Below are 23,717 nucleotides of genomic sequence, written 5' to 3'. Positions count from 1 at the left end.
TTTAGCTTGTCACTGTGTTGCAGTGTAGGTGTACACAAACACCCAGTGACATGACTTTAGTGTGCGGTTTCAGACACAGTTGAAGCTGATTGAAGACAACCTGAATTGGGGGAGTTGGAGTGCCTTTACTCTAAACAACAGCCAGGCACTGCTGGGATTTAGACCCAGGATCTCCTGTTTACTAGACAGGCACTTTGACCAACTAAGCCACAGCGCCTCCTACAGCTGTATCTCCCTGTTGCAAAAAAACAAGAAGCTTGTAAACATTAGTTGATTCAACGTATTAAAGCTTAGCAAATAGTTTTTGAGGACAAAATGGATTCAACTTCAAGGGACAACTCATTGAGTATTATTGAGGCAAACTTAACATAAGTGGGACATTTGTTTGGAAGGAGATTTCAAAGGACACTTTTACTTGTCACTGTAGGTGTACACAAACACCCAGTGACATGACTTTTGTGTGTGGTTTCAGACACAGGTGAAGCTGATTGATGACAACCTGAATTGGGGGAGTTGGAGTGCCTTTACTCTAAACAACAGCCAGGCACTGCTGGGATTTAGACCCAGGATCTCCTGTTTACTAGACAGGCACTTTGACCAACTAAGCCACAGCGCCTCCTACAGCTGTATCTCCCTCTTGCAAAAAAACAAGAAGCTTGTAAACATTAGTTTATTCAACGTATTAAAGCTTAGCAAATCGTTTTTGAGGACAAAATGGATTCAACTTCAAGGGACAACTCATTGAGTATTATTGAGGCGAACTTAACATAAGTGGGACATTTGTTTGGGAGGAGATTTCACAGGACACTTTAACTTGTCGCTGTGTTGCAGTGTAGGTGTACACAAACACCCAGTGACATGACTTTAGTGTGCGGTTTCAGACACAGGTGAAGCTGATTGAAGACAACCTGAATTGGGGGAGTTGGAGTGCCTTTACTCTAAACAACAGCCAGGCACTGCTGGGATTTAGACCCAGGATCTCCTGTTTACTAGACAGGCACTTTGACCAACTAAGCCACAGTGCCTACTACAGCTGTATCTCCCTGTTGCAAAAAAACAAGAAGCTTGTAAACATTAGTTGATTCAACGTATTAAAGCTTAGCAAATAGTTTTTGAGGACAAAATGGATTCAACTTCAAGGGACAACTCATTGAGTATTATTGAGGCAAACTTAACATAAGTGTGACATTTGTTTGGAAGGAGATTTCACAGGACACTTTTACTTGTCACTGTAGGTGTACACAAATACCCAGTGACATGACTTTTGAGTGTGGTTTCAGACACAGGTGAAGCTGACTGAAGACAACCTGAATTGGGGGAGTTGGAGTGCCTTTAGTCTAAATAACAGCCAGGCACTGCTGGGATTTGGACCCAGGATCTCCTGTTTACGAGACAGGCACTTTGACCAACTAAGCCACAGCGCCTCCTACAGCTGTATCTCCCTGTTGCAAAAAAACAAGAAGCTAGTAAACATTAGTTGATTCAACGTATTAAAGCTTAGCAAATAGTTTTTGGGGACAAAATGGATTCAACTCTAAGGAACAACTCATTGAGTAATATTGAGGCAAACTAAACATAAGTGGGACATTTGTTTGGAAGGAGATTTCACAGGACACTTTAACTTGTCGCTGTAGGTCTACACAAACACCCAGTGACATGACTTTTGAGTGTGGTTTCAGACACAGGTGAAGCTGATTGAAGACAATCTTAATTCGGGGAGTTGGAGTGCCTTTACTCTAAACAACAACCAGGCACTGCTGGGATTTGGACCCAGGATCTCATGTTTACGAGACAGGCACTTTGACTAACTAAGTCACAGCTGTAACTACCTGTTGCAAAAAAACAAGAAGCTTGTAAACATTAGTTGATTCAACGTATTAAAGCTTAGCAAATAGTTTTTGGGGACGGAATGGATTCAACTTCAAGGAACAACTAATTGAGTATCATTTAGGCAAACTTAACCTAAGTGGGACATTTGTTTGGAAGGAGATTTCCTTAGGACACTTTTACTTGTCACTGTAGGTGTACACAAACACCCTTTGACATGACTTTTGTGTGTGGTTTCAGACAAGGACGAAGCTGATTTAAGACAACCTGAATTGGGGGAGTTCGAGTGCCTTTAGTCTAAAGAACAGCCAGGCACTGCTGGGATTTGGACCCAGGATCTCCTGTTTACGAGACAGGCACTTTGACCAACTAATCCACAGCGCCTCCTACAGCTGTATCTCGCTCTTGCAAAAAAACAAGAAGATTGTGAACATTAGTTTATTCAATGTATTAAAGCTTAGCAAATAGTTTTTGGGGACAAAATGGATTCAACTTCAAGGAACAACTCATTGAGTATTATTGAGGCAAACTTAACATAAGTGTGACATTTGTTTGGAAGGAGATTTCACAGGACACTTTTACTTGTCACTGTAGGTGTACACAAACACCCAGTGACATGACTTTTGTGTGTGGTTTCAGACACAGGTGAAGCTGATTGAAGACAACCTGAATTGGGGGAGTTGGAGTGCCTTTACTCTAAACAACAGCCAGGCACTGCTGGGATTTAGACCCAGGATCTCCTGTTTACTAGACAGGCACTTTGACCAACTAAGCCACAGCGCCTGCTACAGCTGTATCTCCCTCTTGCAAAAAAACAAGAAGCTTGTAAACATTAGTTTATTCAACGTATTAAAGCTTAGCAAATAGTTTTTGAGGACAAAATGGATTCAACTTCAAGGGACAACTCATTGAGTATTATTGAGGCGAACTTAACATAAGTGGGACATTTGTTTGGAAGGAGATTTCACAGGACACTTTAACTTGTCGCTGTGTTGCAGTGTAGGTGTACACAAACACCCAGTGTCATGACTTTAGTGTGCGGTTTCAGACACAGGTGAAGCTGATTGAAGACAACCTGAATTGGGGGAGTTGGAGTGCCTTTACTCTAAACAACAGCCAGGCACTGCTGGGATTTAGACCCAGGATCTCCTGTTTACTAGACAGGCACTTTGACCAACTAAGCCACAGTGCCTACTACAGCTGTATCTCCCTGTTGCAAAAAAACAAGAAGCTTGTAAACATTAGTTGATTCAACGTATTAAAGCTTAGCAAATAGTTTTTGAGGACAAAATGGATTCAACTTCAAGGGACAACTCATTGAGTATTATTGAGGCAAACTTAACATAAGTGTGACATTTGTTTGGAAGGAGATTTCACAGGACACTTTTACTTGTCACTGTAGGTGTACACAAATACCCAGTGACATGACTTTTGAGTGTGGTTTCAGACACAGGTGAAGCTGACTGAAGACAACCTGAATTGGGGGAGTTGGAGTGCCTTTAGTCTAAATAACAGCCAGGCACTGCTGGGATTTGGACCCAGGATCTCCTGTTTACGAGACAGGCACTTTGACCAACTAAGCCACAGCGCCTCCTACAGCTGTATCTCCCTGTTGCAAAAAAACAAGAAGCTAGTAAACATTAGTTGATTCAACGTATTAAAGCTTAGCAAATAGTTTTTGGGGACAAAATGGATTCAACTCTAAGGAACAACTCATTGAGTAATATTGAGGCAAACTAAACATAAGTGGGACATTTGTTTGGAAGGAGATTTCACAGGACACTTTAACTTGTCGCTGTAGGTCTACACAAACACCCAGTGACATGACTTTTGAGTGTGGTTTCAGACACAGGTGAAGCTGATTGAAGACAATCTTAATTCGGGGAGTTGGAGTGCCTTTACTCTAAACAACAACCAGGCACTGCTGGGATTTGGACCCAGGATCTCATGTTTACGAGACAGGCACTTTGACTAACTAAGTCACAGCTGTAACTACCTGTTGCAAAAAAACAAGAAGCTTGTAAACATTAGTTGATTCAACGTATTAAAGCTTAGCAAATAGTTTTTGGGGACGGAATGGATTCAACTTCAAGGAACAACTAATTGAGTATCATTTAGGCAAACTTAACCTAAGTGGGACATTTGTTTGGAAGGAGATTTCCTTAGGACACTTTTACTTGTCACTGTAGGTGTACACAAACACCCTTTGACATGACTTTTGTGTGTGGTTTCAGACAAGGACGAAGCTGATTTAAGACAACCTGAATTGGGGGAGTTCGAGTGCCTTTAGTCTAAAGAACAGCCAGGCACTGCTGGGATTTGGACCCAGGATCTCCTGTTTACGAGACAGGCACTTTGACCAACTAATCCACAGCGCCTCCTACAGCTGTATCTCGCTCTTGCAAAAAAACAAGAAGATTGTGAACATTAGTTTATTCAATGTATTAAAGCTTAGCAAATAGTTTTTGGGGACAAAATGGATTCAACTTCAAGGAACAACTCATTGAGTATTATTGAGGCAAACTTAACATAAGTGTGACATTTGTTTGGAAGGAGATTTCACAGGACACTTTTACTTGTCACTGTAGGTGTACACAAACACCCAGTGACATGACTTTTGTGTGTGGTTTCAGACACAGGTGAAGCTGATTGAAGACAACCTGAATTGGGGGAGTTGGAGTGCCTTTACTCTAAACAACAGCCAGGCACTGCTGGGATTTAGACCCAGGATCTCCTGTTTACTAGACAGGCACTTTGACCAACTAAGCCACAGCGCCTGCTACAGCTGTATCTCCCTCTTGCAAAAAAACAAGAAGCTTGTAAACATTAGTTTATTCAACGTATTAAAGCTTAGCAAATAGTTTTTGAGGACAAAATGGATTCAACTTCAAGGGACAACTCATTGAGTATTATTGAGGCGAACTTAACATAAGTGGGACATTTGTTTGGAAGGAGATTTCACAGGACACTTTAACTTGTCGCTGTGTTGCAGTGTAGGTGTACACAAACACCCAGTGTCATGACTTTAGTGTGCGGTTTCAGACACAGGTGAAGCTGATTGAAGACAACCTGAATTGGGGAGTTGGAGTGCCTTTACTCTAAACAACAGCCAGGCACTGCTGGGATTTAGACCCAGGATCTCCTGTTTACTAGACAGGCACTTTGACCAACTAAGCCACAGCGCCTCCTACAGCTGTATCTCCCTGTTGCAAAAAAACAAGAAGCTTGTAAACATTAGTTGATTCAACGTATTAAAGCTTAGCAAATTGTTTTTGGGGACAAAATGGATTCAACTTCAAGGGACAACTCATTGAGTATTATTTAGGCAAACTTAACATAAGTGGGACATTTGTTTGGAAGGAGATTTCCTTAGGACACTTTTACTTGTCACTGTAGTTGTACACAAACACCCTGTGACATGACTTTTGTGTGTGGTTTCAGACAAGGATGAAGCTGATTGAAGACAACCTGAATTGGGGGAGTTGGAGTGCCTTTACTCTACACAACAGCCAGGCACTGCTGGGATTTAGACCCAGGATCTCCTGTTGGCTAGACAGGCACTTTGACCAACTAAGCCACAGCGCCTCCTACAGCTGTATCTCCCTGTTGCAAAAAAACAAGAAGCTTGTAAACATTAGTTGATTCAACGTATTAAAGCTTAGCTTGGCAAATAGTTTTAGGGGACAAAATTGATTCGACTTCAAGGAACAACTCATTGAGTATTATTGAGGCAAACTTAACATAAGTGGGACATTTGTTTGGAAGGAGATTTCACAGGACACTTTAACTTGTCGCTGTGTTGCAGTGTAGGTGTACACAAACACCCAGTGACATGACTTTAGTGTGCGGTTTCAGACACAGGTGAAGCTGATTGAAGACAATCTGAATTGGGGGAGTTGGAGTGCCTTTACTCTAAACAACAGCCAGGCACTGCTGGGAATTAGACCCAGGATCTCCTGTTTACTAGACAGGCACTTTGACCAACTAAGCCACAGCGCCTCCTACAGCTGTATCTCCCTGTTGCAAAAAAACAAGAAGCTTGTAAACATTAGTTGATTCAACGTATTAAAGCTCAGCAAATAGTTTTTGGGGACAAAATGGATTCAACTTCAAGGAACAACTCATTGAGTATTATTGAGGCAAGCTTAACATAAGTGGGACATTTGTTTGGAAGGAGATTTCACAGGACACTTTAACTTGTCACTGTAGGTGTACACAAACACCCAGTGACATGACTTTTGAGTGTGGTTTCAGACACAGGTGAAGCTGATTGAAGAAAACCTGAATTGGGGGAGTTGGAGTGCCTTTAGTCTAAAGAACACAAGGCACTGCTGGGATTTAGACCCAGCATCTCCTGTTTACTAGACAGGCACTTTGACCAACTAAGCCACAGCGCCTCCTACAGCTGTATCTCCCTGTTGCAAAAAAACAAGAAGCTTGTAAACATTAGTTGATTCAACGTATTAAAGCTTAGCAAATAGTTTTTGGGGACAAAATGGATTCAACTTCAAGGAACAACTCATTGAGTATTATTGAGGCAAACTTAACATAAGTGGGACATTTGTTTGGAAGGAGATTACCTTTGGACACTTTTACTTGTCACTGTAGGTGTACACAAAAATACCCAGTGACATGACTTTTGTGTGTGGTTTCATACACAGGTGAAGCTGATTGAAGACAACCTGAATTGGGAGAGTTGGAGTGACTTTAGTTTAAAGAACAACCAGGCACTGCTGGGATTTTGACCCAGGATCTCCTGTTTACTAGACAGGCACTTTGACCAACTAAGCAACAGCGCCTCCTACAGCTGTATCTCCCTGTTGCAAAAAAACAAGAAGCTTGTAAACATTAGTTGATTCAACGTATTAAAGCTTAGCAAATAGTTTTTGGGGACAAAATGGATTCAACTTCAAGGAACAACTCATTGAGTATTATTGAGGCAAACTTAACATAAGTGGGACATTTGTTTGGAAGGAGATTTCACAGGACACTTTAACTTATCGCTGTGTTGCAGTGTAGGTGTACACAAACACCCAGTGACATGACTTTAGTGTGCGGTTTCTGACACAGGTGAAGCTGATTGAAGAAAACCTGAATTGGGGGAGTTGGAGTGCCTTTAGTCTAAAGAACACAAGGCACTGCTGGGATTTGGACCCAGGATCTCCTCTTTACAAGACAGGCACTTTGACCAACTAAGCCACAGCGCCTCCTACAGCTGTATCTCCCTGTTGAAAAAAAAAAAAGAAGCTTGTAAACATTAGTTGATTCAACGTATTAAAGCTTAGCAAATAGTTTTTGGGGACAAAATGGATTCAACTTCAAGGAACAACTCATTGAGTATTATTGAGGCAAACTTAACATAAGTGGGACATTTGTTTGGAAGGAGATTACCTTTGGACACTTTTACTTGTCACTGTAGGTGTACAAAAACACCCAGTGACATGACTTTTGTGTGTGGTTTCATACACGGGTGAAGCTGATTGAAGACAACCTTAATTGGGAGAGTTGGAGTGACTTTAGTTTAAAGAACAACCAGGCACTGCTGGGATTTTGACCCAGGTTCTCCTGTTTACTAGACAGGCACTTTGACCAACTAAGCCACAGCGTCTCCTACAGCTGTATCTCCCTCTTGCAAAAAAACAAGAAGCTCGTAAACATTAGTTGATTCAAAATATTAAAGCTTAGCTTGGCAAATAGTTTTAGAGGACAAAATGGATTCAACTTCAAGGAACAACTCATTGAGTATTATTGAGGCAAACTTAACATAAGTGGGACATTTGTTTGGAAGGAGATTACACAGGACACTTTAACTTGTCGCTGTGTTGCAGTGTAGGTGTACACAAACACCCAGTGACATGACTTTAGTGTGCGGTTTCAGACACAGGTGAAGCTGATTGAAGACAACCTGAATTGGGGGAGTTGGAGTGCCTTTACTCTAAACAACAGCCAGGCACTGCTGGGATTTAGACCCAGGATCTCCTGTTTACTAGACAGGCACTTTGACCAACTAAGCCACAGCGCCTCCTACAGCTGTATCTCCCTGTTGCAAAAAAACAAGAAGCTTGTAAACATTAGTTGATTCAACGTATTAAAGCTTAGCAAATAGTTTTTGGGGACAAAATGGATTCAACTTCAAGGCACAACTCATTGAGTAATATTGAGGCAAACTTAACATAAGTGGGACATTTGTTTGGAAGGAGATTTCCTTAGGACACTTTTACTTGTCACTGTAGGTGTACACAAACACCCAGTGACATGACTTTAGTGTGCGGTTTCAGACACAGGTGAAGCTGATTGAAGACAACCTGAATTGGGGGAGTTGGAGTGCCTTTACTCTAAACAACAGCCAGGCACTGCTGGGATTTAGACCCAGGATCTCCTGTTTACTAGACAGGCACTTTGACCAACTAAGCCACAGCGCCTCCTACAGCTGTATCTCCCTGTTGCAAAAAAACAAGAAGCTAGTAAACATTAGTTGATTCAACGTATTAAAGCTTAGCAAATAGTTTTTGGGGACAAAATGGATTCAACTCTAAGGAACAACTCATTGAGTAATATTGAGGCAAACTAAACATAAGTGGGACATTTGTTTGGAAGGAGATTTCACAGGACACTTTAACTTGTCGCTGTAGGTCTACACAAACACCCAGTGACATGACTTTTGAGTGTGGTTTCAGACACAGGTGAAGCTGATTGAAGACAATCTTAATTCGGGGAGTTGGAGTGCCTTTACTCTAAACAACAACCAGGCACTGCTGGGATTTGGACCCAGGATCTCATGTTTACGAGACAGGCACTTTTACTAACTAAGTCACAGCTGTAACTACCTGTTGCAAAAAAACAAGAAGCTTGTAAACATTAGTTGATTCAACGTATTAAAGCTTAGCAAATAGTTTTTGGGGACGAAATGGATTCAACTTCAAGGAACAACTAATTGAGTATCATTTAGGCAAACTTAACATAAGTGGGACATTTGTTTGGAAGGAGATTTCCTAAGGACACTTTTACTTGTCACTGTAGGTGTACACAAACACCCTTTGACATGACTTTTGTGTGTGGTTTCAGACAAGGACGAAGCTGATTTAAGACAACCTGAATTGGGGGAGTTGGAGTGCCTTTAGTCTAAAGAACAGCCAGGCACTGCTGGGATTTGGACCCAGGATCTCCTGTTTACGAGACAGGCACTTTGACCAACTAATCCACAGCGCCTCCTACAGCTGTATCTCGCTCTTGCAAAAAAACAAGAAGATTGTGAACATTAGTTTATTCAATGTATTAAAGCTTAGCAAATAGTTTTTGGGGACAAAATGGATTCAACTTCAAGGGACAACTCATTGAGTATTATTGAGGCAAACTTAACATAAGTGTGACATTTGTTTGGAAGGAGATTTCACAGGACACTTTAACTTATCGCTGTGTTGCAGTGTAGGTGTACACAAACACCCAGTGACATGACTTTAGTGTGCGGTTTCTGACACAGGTGAAGCTGATTGAAGAAAACCTGAATTGGGGGAGTTGGAGTGCCTTTAGTCTAAAGAACACAAGGCACTGCTGGGATTTGGACCCAGGATCTCCTCTTTACAAGACAGGCACTTTGACCAACTAAGCCACAGCGCCTCCTACAGCTGTATCTCCCTGTTGAAAAAAAAAAAAGAAGCTTGTAAACATTAGTTGATTCAACGTATTAAAGCTTAGCAAATAGTTTTTGGGGACAAAATGGATTCAACTTCAAGGAACAACTCATTGAGTATTATTGAGGCAAACTTAACATAAGTGGGACATTTGTTTGGAAGGAGATTACCTTTGGACACTTTTACTTGTCACTCTAGGTGTACAAAAACACCCAGTGACATGACTTTTGTGTGTGGTTTCATACACGGGTGAAGCTGATTGAAGACAACCTTAATTGGGAGAGTTGGAGTGACTTTAGTTTAAAGAACAACCAGGCACTGCTGGGATTTTGACCCAGGTTCTCCTGTTTACTAGACAGGCACTTTGACCAACTAAGCCACAGCGTCTCCTACAGCTGTATCTCCCTCTTGCAAAAAAACAAGAAGCTCGTAAACATTAGTTGATTCAAAATATTAAAGCTTAGCTTGGCAAATAGTTTTAGAGGACAAAATGGATTCAACTTCAAGGAACAACTCATTGAGTATTATTGAGGCAAACTTAACATAAGTGGGACATTTGTTTGGAAGGAGATTACACAGGACACTTTAACTTGTCGCTGTGTTGCAGTGTAGGTGTACACAAACACCCAGTGACATGACTTTAGTGTGCGGTTTCAGACACAGGTGAAGCTGATTGAAGACAACCTGAATTGGGGGAGTTGGAGTGCCTTTACTCTAAACAACAGCCAGGCACTGCTGGGATTTAGACCCAGGATCTCCTGTTTACTAGACAGGCACTTTGACCAACTAAGCCACAGCGCCTCCTACAGCTGTATCTCCCTGTTGCAAAAAAACAAGAAGCTTGTAAACATTAGTTGATTCAACGTATTAAAGCTTAGCAAATAGTTTTTGGGGACAAAATGGATTCAACTTCAAGGCACAACTCATTGAGTAATATTGAGGCAAACTTAACATAAGTGGGACATTTGTTTGGAAGGAGATTTCCTTAGGACACTTTTACTTGTCACTGTAGGTGTACACAAACACCCAGTGACATGACTTTAGTGTGCGGTTTCAGACACAGGTGAAGCTGATTGAAGACAACCTGAATTGGGGGAGTTGGAGTGCCTTTACTCTAAACAACAGCCAGGCACTGCTGGGATTTAGACCCAGGATCTCCTGTTTACTAGACAGGCACTTTGACCAACTAAGCCACAGCGCCTCCTACAGCTGTATCTCCCTGTTGCAAAAAAACAAGAAGCTAGTAAACATTAGTTGATTCAACGTATTAAAGCTTAGCAAATAGTTTTTGGGGACAAAATGGATTCAACTCTAAGGAACAACTCATTGAGTAATATTGAGGCAAACTAAACATAAGTGGGACATTTGTTTGGAAGGAGATTTCACAGGACACTTTAACTTGTCGCTGTAGGTCTACACAAACACCCAGTGACATGACTTTTGAGTGTGGTTTCAGACACAGGTGAAGCTGATTGAAGACAATCTTAATTCGGGGAGTTGGAGTGCCTTTACTCTAAACAACAACCAGGCACTGCTGGGATTTGGACCCAGGATCTCATGTTTACGAGACAGGCACTTTTACTAACTAAGTCACAGCTGTAACTACCTGTTGCAAAAAAACAAGAAGCTTGTAAACATTAGTTGATTCAACGTATTAAAGCTTAGCAAATAGTTTTTGGGGACGAAATGGATTCAACTTCAAGGAACAACTAATTGAGTATCATTTAGGCAAACTTAACATAAGTGGGACATTTGTTTGGAAGGAGATTTCCTAAGGACACTTTTACTTGTCACTGTAGGTGTACACAAACACCCTTTGACATGACTTTTGTGTGTGGTTTCAGACAAGGACGAAGCTGATTTAAGACAACCTGAATTGGGGGAGTTGGAGTGCCTTTAGTCTAAAGAACAGCCAGGCACTGCTGGGATTTGGACCCAGGATCTCCTGTTTACGAGACAGGCACTTTGACCAACTAATCCACAGCGCCTCCTACAGCTGTATCTCGCTCTTGCAAAAAAACAAGAAGATTGTGAACATTAGTTTATTCAATGTATTAAAGCTTAGCAAATAGTTTTTGGGGACAAAATGGATTCAACTTCAAGGGACAACTCATTGAGTATTATTGAGGCAAACTTAACATAAGTGTGACATTTGTTTGGAAGGAGATTTCACAGGACACTTTTACTTGTCACTGTAGGTGTACACAAACACCCAGTGACATGACTTTTGTGTGTGGTTTCAGACACAGGTGAAGCTGATTGAAGACAACCTGAATTGGGGGAGTTGGAGTGCCTTTACTCTAAACAACAGCCAGGCACTGCTGGGATTTAGACCCAGGATCTCCTGTTTACTAGACAGGCACTTTGACCAACTAAGCCACAGTGCCTCCTACAGCTGTATCTCCCTCTTGCAAAAAAACAAGAAGCTTGTAAACATTAGTTTATTCAACGTATTAAAGCTTAGCAAATAGTTTTTGAGGACAAAATGGATTCAACTTCAAGGGACAACTCATTGAGTATTATTGAGGCGAACTTAACATAAGTGGGACATTTGTTTGGAAGGAGATTTCACAGGACACTTTAACTTGTCGCTGTGTTGCAGTGTAGGTGTACACAAACACCCAGTGACATGACTTTAGTGTGCGGTTTCAGACACAGGTGAAGCTGTTTGAAGACAACCTGAATTGGGGGAGTTGGAGTGCCTTTACTCTAAACAACAGCCAGGCACTGCTGGGATTTAGACCCAGGATCTCCTGTTTACTAGACAGGCACTTTGACCAACTAAGCCACAGCGCCTCCTACAGCTGTATCTCCGTGTTGCAAAAAAACAAGAAGCTTGTAAACATTAGTTGATTCAACGTATTAAAACTTAGCAAATAGTTTATGGGGACGAAATGGATTCAACTTCAAGGAACAACTCATTGAGTATTATTGAGGCAAACTTAACATAAGTGGGACATTTGTTTGGAAGGAGATTTCACAGGACACTTTAACTTGTCGCTCTGTTACAGTGTAGGTGTACACAAACACCCAGTGACATGACTTTAGTGTGCGGTTTCAGACACAGGTGAAGCTGTTTGAAGACAACCTGAATTGGGGGAGTTGGAGTGCCTTTACTCTAAACAACAGCCAGGCACTGCTGGGATTTAGACCCAGGATCTCCTGTTTACTAGACAGGCACTTTGACCAACTAAGCCACAGCGCCTCCTACAGCTGTATCTCCCTGTTGCAAAAAAACAAGAAGCTTGTAAACATTAGTTGATTCAACGTATTAAAACTTAGCAAATAGTTTTTGGGGACAAAATGGAATCAACTATAAGGAACAACTCATTGAGTAATATTGAGGCAAACTAAACATAAGTGGGACATTTGTTTGGAAGGAGATTTCCTTAGGACACTTACTTGTACACAAACACACAGTGACATGACTTTTGAGTCTGGTTTCAGACACGGGTGAAGCTGATTGAAGACAACCTGAAATGGGGGAGTTGGAGTGCCTTTATTCTAAAGAACAAGCAGGCACAGCTGGGATTTGGACCCAGGATCTCCTGTTTACAAGACAGGCACTTTGACCAACTAAGCCACAGCGCCTCCTACATCTTTATCTCCCTGTTTCAAAAAAACAAGAAGCTTGTAAACATTAGTTGATTCAACGTATTAAAGCTTAGCAAATAGTTTTTGGGGACAAAATGGATTCAACTATAAGGAACAACTCATTGAGTAATATTGAGGCAAACTTAACATAAGTGGGACATTTGTTTGGAAGGAGATTTCCTTAGGACACTTTTACTTGTCACTGTAGGTGTACACAAACACCCAGTGACATGACTTTTGAGTGTGGTTTCAGACACAGGTGAAGCTGATTGAAGACAACCTGAATTGGGGGAGTTGGAGTGCCTTTAGTCTAAAGATTACAAGGCACTGCTGGGAATTAGACCCAGGATCTCCTGTTTACAAGACAGGCACTTTGACCAACTAAGCCCAGCACCTCCTACAGCTGTATCTCCCTGTTGCAAAAAAACAAGAAGCTTGTAAACATTAGTTGATTCAACGTATTAAAGCTTAGCAAATAGTTTTTGGGGACAAAATGGATTCAACTTCAAGGAACAACTCATTGAGTATTATTGAGGCAAGCTTAACATAAGTGGGACATTTGTTTGGAAGGAGATTTCACAGGACACTTTAACTTGTCGCTGTGTTGCAGTGTAGGTGTACACAAACACCCAGTGACATGACTTTAGTATGCGGTTTCAGACACAGGTGAAGCTGATTGAAGACAACCTGAGTTGGGGGAGTTGGAGTGCCTTTACTCTAAACAACAGCCAGGCACTGCTGGGATTTAGACCCAGGATCTCCTGTTTACTAGACAGGCACTTTGACCAACTAAGCCACAGCGCCTCCTACATCTGTATCTCCCTGTTGCAAAAAAACAAGAAGCTTGTAAACATTAGTTGATTCAACGTATTAAAGCTTAGCAAATAGTTTTTGGGGACAAAATGGATTCAACTTTAAGGAACAACTCATTGAGTAATATTGAGGCAAACTTAACATAAGTGTGACATTTGTTTGGAAGGAGATTTCACAGGACACTTTTACTTGTCACTGTAGGTGTACACAAACACCCAGTGACATGACTTTTGTGTGTGGTTTCAGACACAGGTGAAGCTGATTGAAGACAACCTGAATTGGGGGAGTTGGAGTGCCTTTACTCTAAACAACAGCCAGGCACTGCTGGGATTTAGACCCAGGATCTCCTGTTTATTAGACAGGCACTTTGACCAACTAAGCTACAGCGCCTCCTACAGCTGTATCTCCCTCTTGCAAAAAAACAAGAAGCTTGTAAACATTAGTTTATTCAACGTATTAAAGCTTAGCAAATAGTTTTTGAGGACAAAATGGATTCAAATTCAAGGGACAACTCATTGAGTATTATTGAGGCGAACTTAACATAAGTGGGACATTTGTTTGGAAGGAGATTTCACAGGACACTTTAACTTGTCGCTGTGTTGCAGTGTAGGTGTACACAAACACCCAGTGACATGACTTTAGTGTGCGGTTTCAGACACAGGTGAAGCTGATTGAAGACAACCTGAATTGAGGGAGTTGGAGTGCCTTTACTCTAAACAACAGCCAGGCACTGCTGGGATTTAGACCCAGGATATTCTGTTGACTAGACAGGCACTTTGACCAACTAATCCACAGCGCCTCCTACAGCTGTATCTCGCTCTTGCAAAAAAACAAGAAGATTGTAAACATTAGTTTATTCAATGTATTAAAGCTTAGCAAATAGTTTATGGGGACGAAATGGATTCAACTTCAAGGAACAACTCATTGAGTATTATTGAGGCAAACTTAACATAAGTGGGACATTTGTTTGGAAAGAGATTTCACAGGACACTTTAACTTGTTGCTCTGTTACAGTGTAGGTGTACACAAACACCCAGTGACATGACTTTAGTGTGCGGTTTCAGACACAGGTTAAGCTGTTTGAAGACAACCTGAATTGGGGGAGTTGGAGTGCCTTTACTCTAAACAACAGCCAGGCACTGCTGGGATTTAGACCCAGGATCTCCTGTTTACTAGACAGGCACTTTGACCAACTAAGCCACAGCGCCTCCTACAGCTGTATCTCCCTGTTGCAAAAAAACAAGAAGCTTGTAAACATTAGTTGATTCAACGTATTAAAACTTAGCAAATAGTTTTTGGGGACAAAATGGATTCAACTATAAGGAACAACTCATTGAGTAATATTGAGGCAAACTTAACATAAGTGGGACATTTGTTTGGAAGGAGATTTCCTTAGGACACTTACTTTTCACTGTAGGTGTACACAAACACCCAGTGACATGACTTTTGTGTGTGGTTTCAGACACAGGTGAAGCTGATTGAAGACAACCTGAATTGGGGGAGTTGGAGTGCCTTTACTCTAAACAACAGCCAGGCACTGCTGGGATTTAGACCCAGGATCTCCTGTTTACTAGACAGGCACTTTGACCAACTAAGCCACAGTGCCTCCTACAGCTGTATCTCCCTCTTGCAAAAAAACAAGAAGCTTGTAAACATTAGTTTATTCAACGTATTAAAGCTTAGCAAATAGTTTTTGAGGACAAAATGGATTCAACTTCAAGGGACAACTCATTGAGTATTATTGAGGCGAACTTAACATAAGTGGGACATTTGTTTGGAAGGAGATTTCACAGGACACTTTAACTTGTCGCTCTGTTACAGTGTAGGTGTACACAAACACCCAGTGACATGACTTTAGTGTGCGGTTTCAGACACAGGTGAAGCTGTTTGAAGACAACCTGAATTGGGGGAGTTGGAGTGCCTTTACTCTAAACAACAGCCAGGCACTGCTGGGATTTAGACCCAGGATCTCCTGTTTACTAGACAGGCACTTTGACCAACTAAGCCACAGCGCCTCCTACAGCTGTATCTCCCTGTTGCAAAAAAACAAGAAGCTTGTAAACATTAGTTGATTCAACGTATTAAAACTTAGCAAATAGTTTTTGGGGACAAAATGGAATCAACTATAAGGAACAACTCATTGAGTAATATTGAGGCAAACTTAACATAAGTGGGACATTTGTTTGGAAGGAGATTTCCTTAGGACACTTACTTGTACACAAAAACCCAGTGACATGACTTTTGAGTCTGGTTTCAGACACGGGTGAAGCTGATTGAAGACAACCTGAAATGGGGGAGTTGGAGTGCCTTTATTCTAAAGAACAAGCAGGCACAGCTGGGATTTGGACCCAGGATCTCCTGTTTACAAGACAGGCACTTTGACCAACTAAGCCACAGCGCCTCCTACATCTTTATTTCCCTATTTCAAAAAAACAAGAAGCTTGTAAACATTAGTTGATTCAACGTATTAAAGCTTAGCAAATAGTTTTTGGGGACAAAATGGATTCAACTATAAGGAACAACTCATTGAGTAATATTGAGGCAAACTTAACATAAGTGGGACATTTGTTTGGAAGGAGATTTCCTTAGGACACTTTTACTTGTCACTGTAGGTGTACACAAACACCCAGTGACATGACTTTTGAGTGTGGTTTCAGACACAGGTGAAGCTGATTGAAGACAACCTGAATTGGGGGAGTTGGAGTGCCTTTAGTCTAAAGATTACAAGGCACTGCTGGGAATTGGACCCAGGATCTCCTGTTTACAAGACAGGCACTTTGACCAACTAAGCCCAGCACCTCCTACAGCTGTATCTCCCTGTTGCAAAAAAACAAGAAGCTTGTAAACATTAGTTGATTCAACGTATTAAAGCTTAGCAAATAGTTTTTGGGGACAAAATGGATTCAACTTCAAGGAACAACTCATTGAGTATTATTGAGGCAAGCTTAACATAAGTGGGACATTTGTTTGGAAGGAGATATCACAGGACACTTTAACTTGTCGCTGTGTTGCAGTGTAGGTGTACACAAACACCCAGTGACATGACTTTAGTATGCGGTTTCAGACACAGGTGAAGCTGATTGAAGACAACCAGAGTTGGGGGAGTTGGAGTGCCTTTACTCTAAACAACAGCCAGGCACTGCTGGGATTTAGACACAGGATCTCCTGTTTACTAGACAGGCACTTTGACCAACTAAGCCACAGCGCCTCCTACAGCTGTATCTCCCTGTTGCAAAAAAACAAGAAGCTTGTAAACATTAGTTGATTCAACGTATTAAAGCTTAGCAAATAGTTTTTGGGGACAAAATGGATTCAACTTTAAGGAACAACTCATTGAGTAATATTGAGGCAAACTTAACATAAGTGTGACATTTGTTTGGAAGGAGATTTCACAGGACACTTTTACTTGTCGCTGTAGGTCTACACAAACACCCAGTGACATGACTTTTGTGTGTGGTTTCAGACACAGGTGAAGCTGATTGAAGACAACCTGAATTGGGGGAGTTGGAGTGCCTTTACTCTAAACAACAGCCAGGCACTGCTGGGATTTAGACCCAGGATCTCCTGTTTATAAGACAGGCACTTTGACCAACTAAGCCACAGCGCCTCCTACAGCTGTATCTCCCTCTTGCAAAAAAACAAGAAGCTTGTAAACATTAGTTTATTCAACGTATTAAAGCTTAGCAAATAGTTTTTGAGGACAAAATGGATTCAACTTCAAGGGACAACTCATTGAGTATTATTGAGGCGAACTTAACATAAGTGGGACATTTGTTTGGAAGGAGATTTCACAGGACACTTTAACTTGTCGCTGTGTTGCAGTGTAGGTGTACACAAACACCCAGTGACATGACTTTAGTGTGCGGTTTCAGACACAGGTGAAGCTGATTGAAGACAACCTGAATTGGGGGAGTTGGAGTGCCTTTACTCTAAACAACAGCCAGGCACTGCTGGGATTTAGACCCAGGATATTCTGTTGACTAGACAGGCACTTTGACCAACTAATCCACAGCGCCTCCTACAGCTGTATCTCGCTCTTGCAAAAAAACAAGAAGATTGTAAACATTAGTTTATTCAATGTATTAAAGCTTAGCAAATAGTTTATGGGGATGAAATGGATTCAACTTCAAGGAACAACTCATTGAGTATTATTGAGGCAAGCTTAACATAAGTGGGACATTTGTTTGGAAGGAGATTTCACAGGACACTTTAACTTGTTGCTCTGTTACAGTGTAGGTGTACACAAACACCCAGTGACATGACTTTAGTGTGCGGTTTCAGACACAGGTTAAGCTGTTTGAAGACAACCTGAATTGGGGGAGTTGGAGTGCCTTTACTCTAAACAACAGCCAGGCACTGCTGGGATTTAGACCCAGGATCTCCTGTTTACTAGACAGGCACTTTGACCAACTAAGCCACAGCGCCTCCTACAGCTGTATCTCCCTGTTGCAAAAAAACAAGAAGCTTGTAAACATTAGTTGATTCAACGTATTAAAACTTAGCAAATAGTTTTTGGGGACAAAATGGATTCAACTATAAGGAACAACTCATTGAGTAATATTGAGGCAAACTTAACATAAGTGGGACATTTGTTTGGAAGGAGATTTCCTTAGGACACTTACTTTTCACTGTAGGTGTACACAAACACCCAGTGACATGACTTTTGAGTGTGGTTTCAGATACGGGTGAAGCTGATAGAAGACAACCTGAAATGGGGGAGTTGGAGTGCCTTTATTCTAAAGAACAAGCAGGCACTGCTGGGATTCGGACCCAGGATCTCCTGTTTATTAGACAGGCACTTTGACCAACTAAGCCACAGCGCCTCCTACAGGTGTATCTCCCTGTTGCAAAACAACAAGAAGCTCGTAAATATTAGTTGATTTAACGTATTAAAGCTTAGCAAATAGTTTTTGGGGACAAAATGGATTCAACTATAAGGAACAACTCATTGAGTAATATTGAGGCAAACTTAACATAAGTGGGACATTTGTTTGGAAGGAGATTTCCTTAGGACACTTACTTTTCACTGTAGGTGTACACAAACACCCAGTGACATGACTTTAGTATGCGGTTTCAGACACAGGTGAAGCTGATTGAAGACCACCTGAGTTGGGGGAGTTGGAGTGCCTTTACTCTAAACAACAGCCAGGCACTGCTGGGATTTAGACCCAGGATCTCCTGTTTACTAGACAGGCACTTTGACCAACTAAGCCACAGCGCCTCCTACAGCTGTATCTCCCTGTTGCAAAAAAACAAGAAGCTTGTAAACATTAGTTGATTCAACGTATTAAAGCTTAGCAAATAGTTTTTGAGGACAAAATGGATTCAACTTTAAGGAACAACTCATTGAGTAATATTGAGGCAAACTTAACATAAGTGTGACATTTGTTTGGAAGGAGATTTCACAGGACACTTTTACTTGTCACTGTAGGTGTACACAAACACCCAGTGACATGACTTTTGTGTGTGGTTTCAGACACAGGTGAAGCTGATTGAAGACAACCTGAATTGGGGGAGTTGGAGTGCCTTTACTCTAAACAACAGCCAGGCACTGCTGGGATTTAGACCCAGGATCTCCTGTTTATTAGACAGGCACTTTGACCAACTAAGCCACAGCGCCTCCTACAGCTGTATCTCCCTCTTGCAAAAAAACAAGAAGCTTGTAAACATTAGTTTATTCAACGTATTAAAGCTTAGCAAATAGTTTTTGAGGACAAAATGGATTCAACTTCAAGGGACAACTCATTGAGTATTATTGAGGCGAACTTAACATAAGTGGGACATTTGTTTGGAAGGAGATTTCACAGGACACTTTAACTTGTCGCTGTGTTGCAGTGTAGGTGTACACAAACACCCAGTGACATGACTTTAGTGTGCGGTTTCAGACACAGGTGAAGCTGATTGAAGACAACCTGAATTGGGGGTGTTGGAGTGCCTTTACTCTAAACAACAGCCAGGCACTGCTGGGATTTAGACCCAGGATATTCTGTTGACTAGACAGGCACTTTAACCAACTAATCCACAGCGCCTCCTACAGCTGTATCTCGCTCTTGCAAAAAAACAAGAAGATTGTAAACATTAGTTTATTCAATGTATTAAAGCTTAGCAAATAGTTTATGGGGACGAAATGGATTCAACTTCAAGGAACAACTCATTGAGTATTATTGAGGCAAACTTAACATAAGTGGGACATTTGTTTGGAAGGAGATTTCACAGGACACTTTAACTTGTTGCTATGTTACAGTGTAGGTGTACACAAACACCCAGTGACATGACTTTAGTGTGCGGTTTCAGACACAGGTGAAGCTGTTTGAAGACAACCTGAATTGGGGGAGTTGGAGTGCCTTTACTCTAAACAACAGCCAGGCACTGCTGGGATTTAGACCCAGGATCTCCTGTTTACTAGACAGGCACTTTGACCAACTAAGCCACAGCGCCTCCTACAGCTGTATCTCCCTGTTGCAAAAAAACAAGAAGCTTGTAAACATTAGTTGATTCAACGTATTAAAACTTAGCAAATAGTTTTTGGGGACAAAATGGATTCAACTATAAGGAACAACTCATTGAGTAATATTGAGGCAAACTTAACATAAGTGGGACATTTGTTTGGAAGGAGATTTTCTTAGGACACTTTTACTTGTCACTGTAGGTGTACACAAACACCCAGTGACATGACTTTTGAGTGTGGTTTCAGACACAGGTGAAGCTGATTGAAGACAACCTGAATTGGGGGAGTTGGAGTGCCTTTACTCTAAACAACAGCCAGGCACTGCTGGGATTTAGACCCAGGATCTCCTGTTTACAAGACAGGCACTTTGACCAACTAAGCCCAGCACCTCCTACAGCTGTATCTCCCTGTTGCAAAAAAACAAGAAGCTTGTAAACATTAGTTGATTCAACGTATTAAAGCTTAGCAAATAGTTTTTGGGGACAAAATGGATTCAACTTCAAGGAACAACTCATTGAGTATTATTGAGGCAAGCTTAACATAAGTGGGACATTTGTTTGGAAGGAGATTTCACAGGACACTTTAACTTGTCGCTGTGTTGCAGTGTAGGTGTACACAAACACCCAGTGACATGACTTTAGTATGCGGTTTCAGACACAGGTGAAGCTGATTGAAGACAACCTGAGTTGGGGGAGTTGGAGTGCCTTTACTCTAAACAACAGCCAGGCACTGCTGGGATTTAGACCCAGGATCTCCTGTTTACTAGACAGGCACTTTGACCAACTAAGCCACAGCGCCTCCTACAGCTGTATCTCCCTCTTGCAAAAAAACAAGAAGCTTGTAAACATTAGTTTATTCAACGTATTAAAGCTTAGCAAATAGTTTTTGAGGACAAAATGGATTCAACTTCAAGGGACAACTCCTTGAGTATTATTGAGGCGAACTTAACATAAGTGGGACATTTGTTTGGAAGGAGATTTCACAGGACACTTTAACTTGTCGCTGTGTTGCAGTGTAGGTGTACACAAACACCCAGTGACATGACTTTAGTGTGCGGTTTCAGACACAGGTGAAGCTGATTGAAGACAACCTGAATTGGGGGAGTTGGAGTGCCTTTACTCTAAACAACAGCCAGGCACTGCTGGGATTTAGAACCAGGATATTCTGTTGACTAGACAGGCACTTTGACCAACTAATCCACAGCGCCTCCTACAGCTGTATCTTGCTCTTGCAAAAAAACAAGAAGATTGTAAACATTAGTTTATTCAATGTATTAAAGCTTAGCAAATAGTTTATGGGGACGAAATGGATTCAACTTCAAGGAACAACTCATTGAGTATTATTGAGGCAAACTTAACATAAGTGGGACATTTGTTTGGAAGGAGATTTCACAGGACACTTTAACTTGTCGCTCTGTTACAGTGTAGATGTACACAAACACCCAGTGACATGACTTTAGTGTGCGGTTTATGACACAGGTGAAGCTGTTTGAAGACAACCTGAATTGGGGGAGTTGGAGTGCCTTTACTCTAAACAACAGCCAGGCACTGCTGGGATTTAGACCCAGGATCTCCTGTTTACTAGACAGGCACTTTGACCAACTAAGCCACAGCGCCTCCTACAGCTGTATCTCCCTGTTGCAAAAAAACAAGAAGCTTGTAAACATTAGTTGATTCAACGTATTAAAACTTAGCAAATAGTTTTTGGGGACAAAATGGATTCAACTATAAGGAACAACTCATTGAGTAATATTGAGGCAAACTTAACATAAGTGGGACATTTGTTTGGAAGGAGATTTTCTTAGGACACTTACTTTTCACTGTAGGTGTACACAAACACCCAGTGACATGACTTATGAGTGTGGTTTCAGACACGGGTGAAGCTGATTGAAGACAACCTGAAATGGGGGAGTTGGAGTGCCTTTATTCTAAAGAACAAGCAGGCACTGCTGGGATTTCGACCCAGGATCTCCTGTTTACAAGACAGGCACTTTGACCAACTAAGCCACAGCGCCTCCTACAGCTTTATCTCCCTGTTTCAAAAAAACAAGAAGCTTGTAAACATTAGTTGATTCAACGTATTAAAGCTTAGCAAATAGTTTTTGGGGACAAAATGGATTCAACTATAAGGAACAACTCATTGAGTAATATTGAGGCAAACTTAACATAAGTGGGACATTTGTTTGGAAGGAGATTTCCTTAGGACACTTTTACTTGTCACTGTAGGTGTACACAAACACCCAGTGACATGACTTTTGAGTGTGGTTTCAGACACAGGTGAAGCTGATTGAAGAAAACCTGAATTGGGGGAGTTGGAGTGCCTTTAGTCTAAAGAACACAAGGCACTGCTGGGATTTGGACCCAGGATCTCCTGTTTACAAGACAGGCACTTTGACCAACTAAGCCACAGCGCCTCCTACAGCTGCATCTCCCTGTTGCAAAAAAACAAGAAGCTTGTAAACATTAGTTGATTCAACGTATTAAAGCTTAGCAAATAGTTTTTGGGGACAAAATGGATTCAACTTCAAGGAACAACTCATTGAGTATTATTGAGGCAAACTTAACATAAGTGGGACATTTGTTTGGAAGGAGATTTCACAGGACACTTTAACTTATCGCTTTGTTGCAGTGTAGGTGTACACAAACACCCAGTGACATGACTTTAGTGTGCGGTTTCAGACACAGGTGAAGCTGATTGAAGACAACCTGAATTGGGGGAGTTGGAGTGCCTTTACTCTAAACAACAGCCAGGCACTGCTGGGATTTAGACCCAGGATATTCTGTTGACTAGACAGGCACTTTGACCAACTAATCCACAGCGCCTCCTACAGCTGTATCTTGCTCTTGCAAAAAAACAAGAAGATTGTAAACATTAGTTTATTCAATGTATTAAAGCTCAGCAAATAGTTTTTGGGGACAAAATGGATTCAACTTCAAGGAACAACTCATTGAGTATTATTGAGGCAAACTTAACATAAGTGGGACATTTGTTTGGAAGGATATTTCACAGGACACTTTAACTTGTCGCTGTGTTGCAGTGTAGGTGTACACAAACACCCATTGACATGACTTTAGTGTGCGGTTTCAGACCCAGGTGAAGCTGATTGAAGACAACCTGAATTGGGGGAGTTGGAGTGCCTTTACTCTAAACAACAGCCAGGCACTGCTGGGATTTAGACCCAGGATCTCCTGTTTACTAGACAGGCACTTTGACCAACTAAGCCACAGCGCCTCCTACAGCCGTATCTCCCTGTTGCAAAAAAACAAGAAGCTTGTAAACATTAGTTGATTCAACGTATTAAAGCTTAGCAAATAGTTTTTGGGGACAAAATGGATTCAACTTCAAGGGACAACTCATTGAGTATTATTGAGGCAAACTTAACATAAGTGTGACATTTGTTTAGA

Source organism: Echiichthys vipera, assembly GCF_963691815.1.
Source record: "Echiichthys vipera genome assembly, chromosome: 23".
NCBI lineage: Eukaryota > Metazoa > Chordata > Actinopteri > Perciformes > Trachinidae > Echiichthys > Echiichthys vipera.
This window is presented reverse-complemented; position numbering follows the sequence as displayed.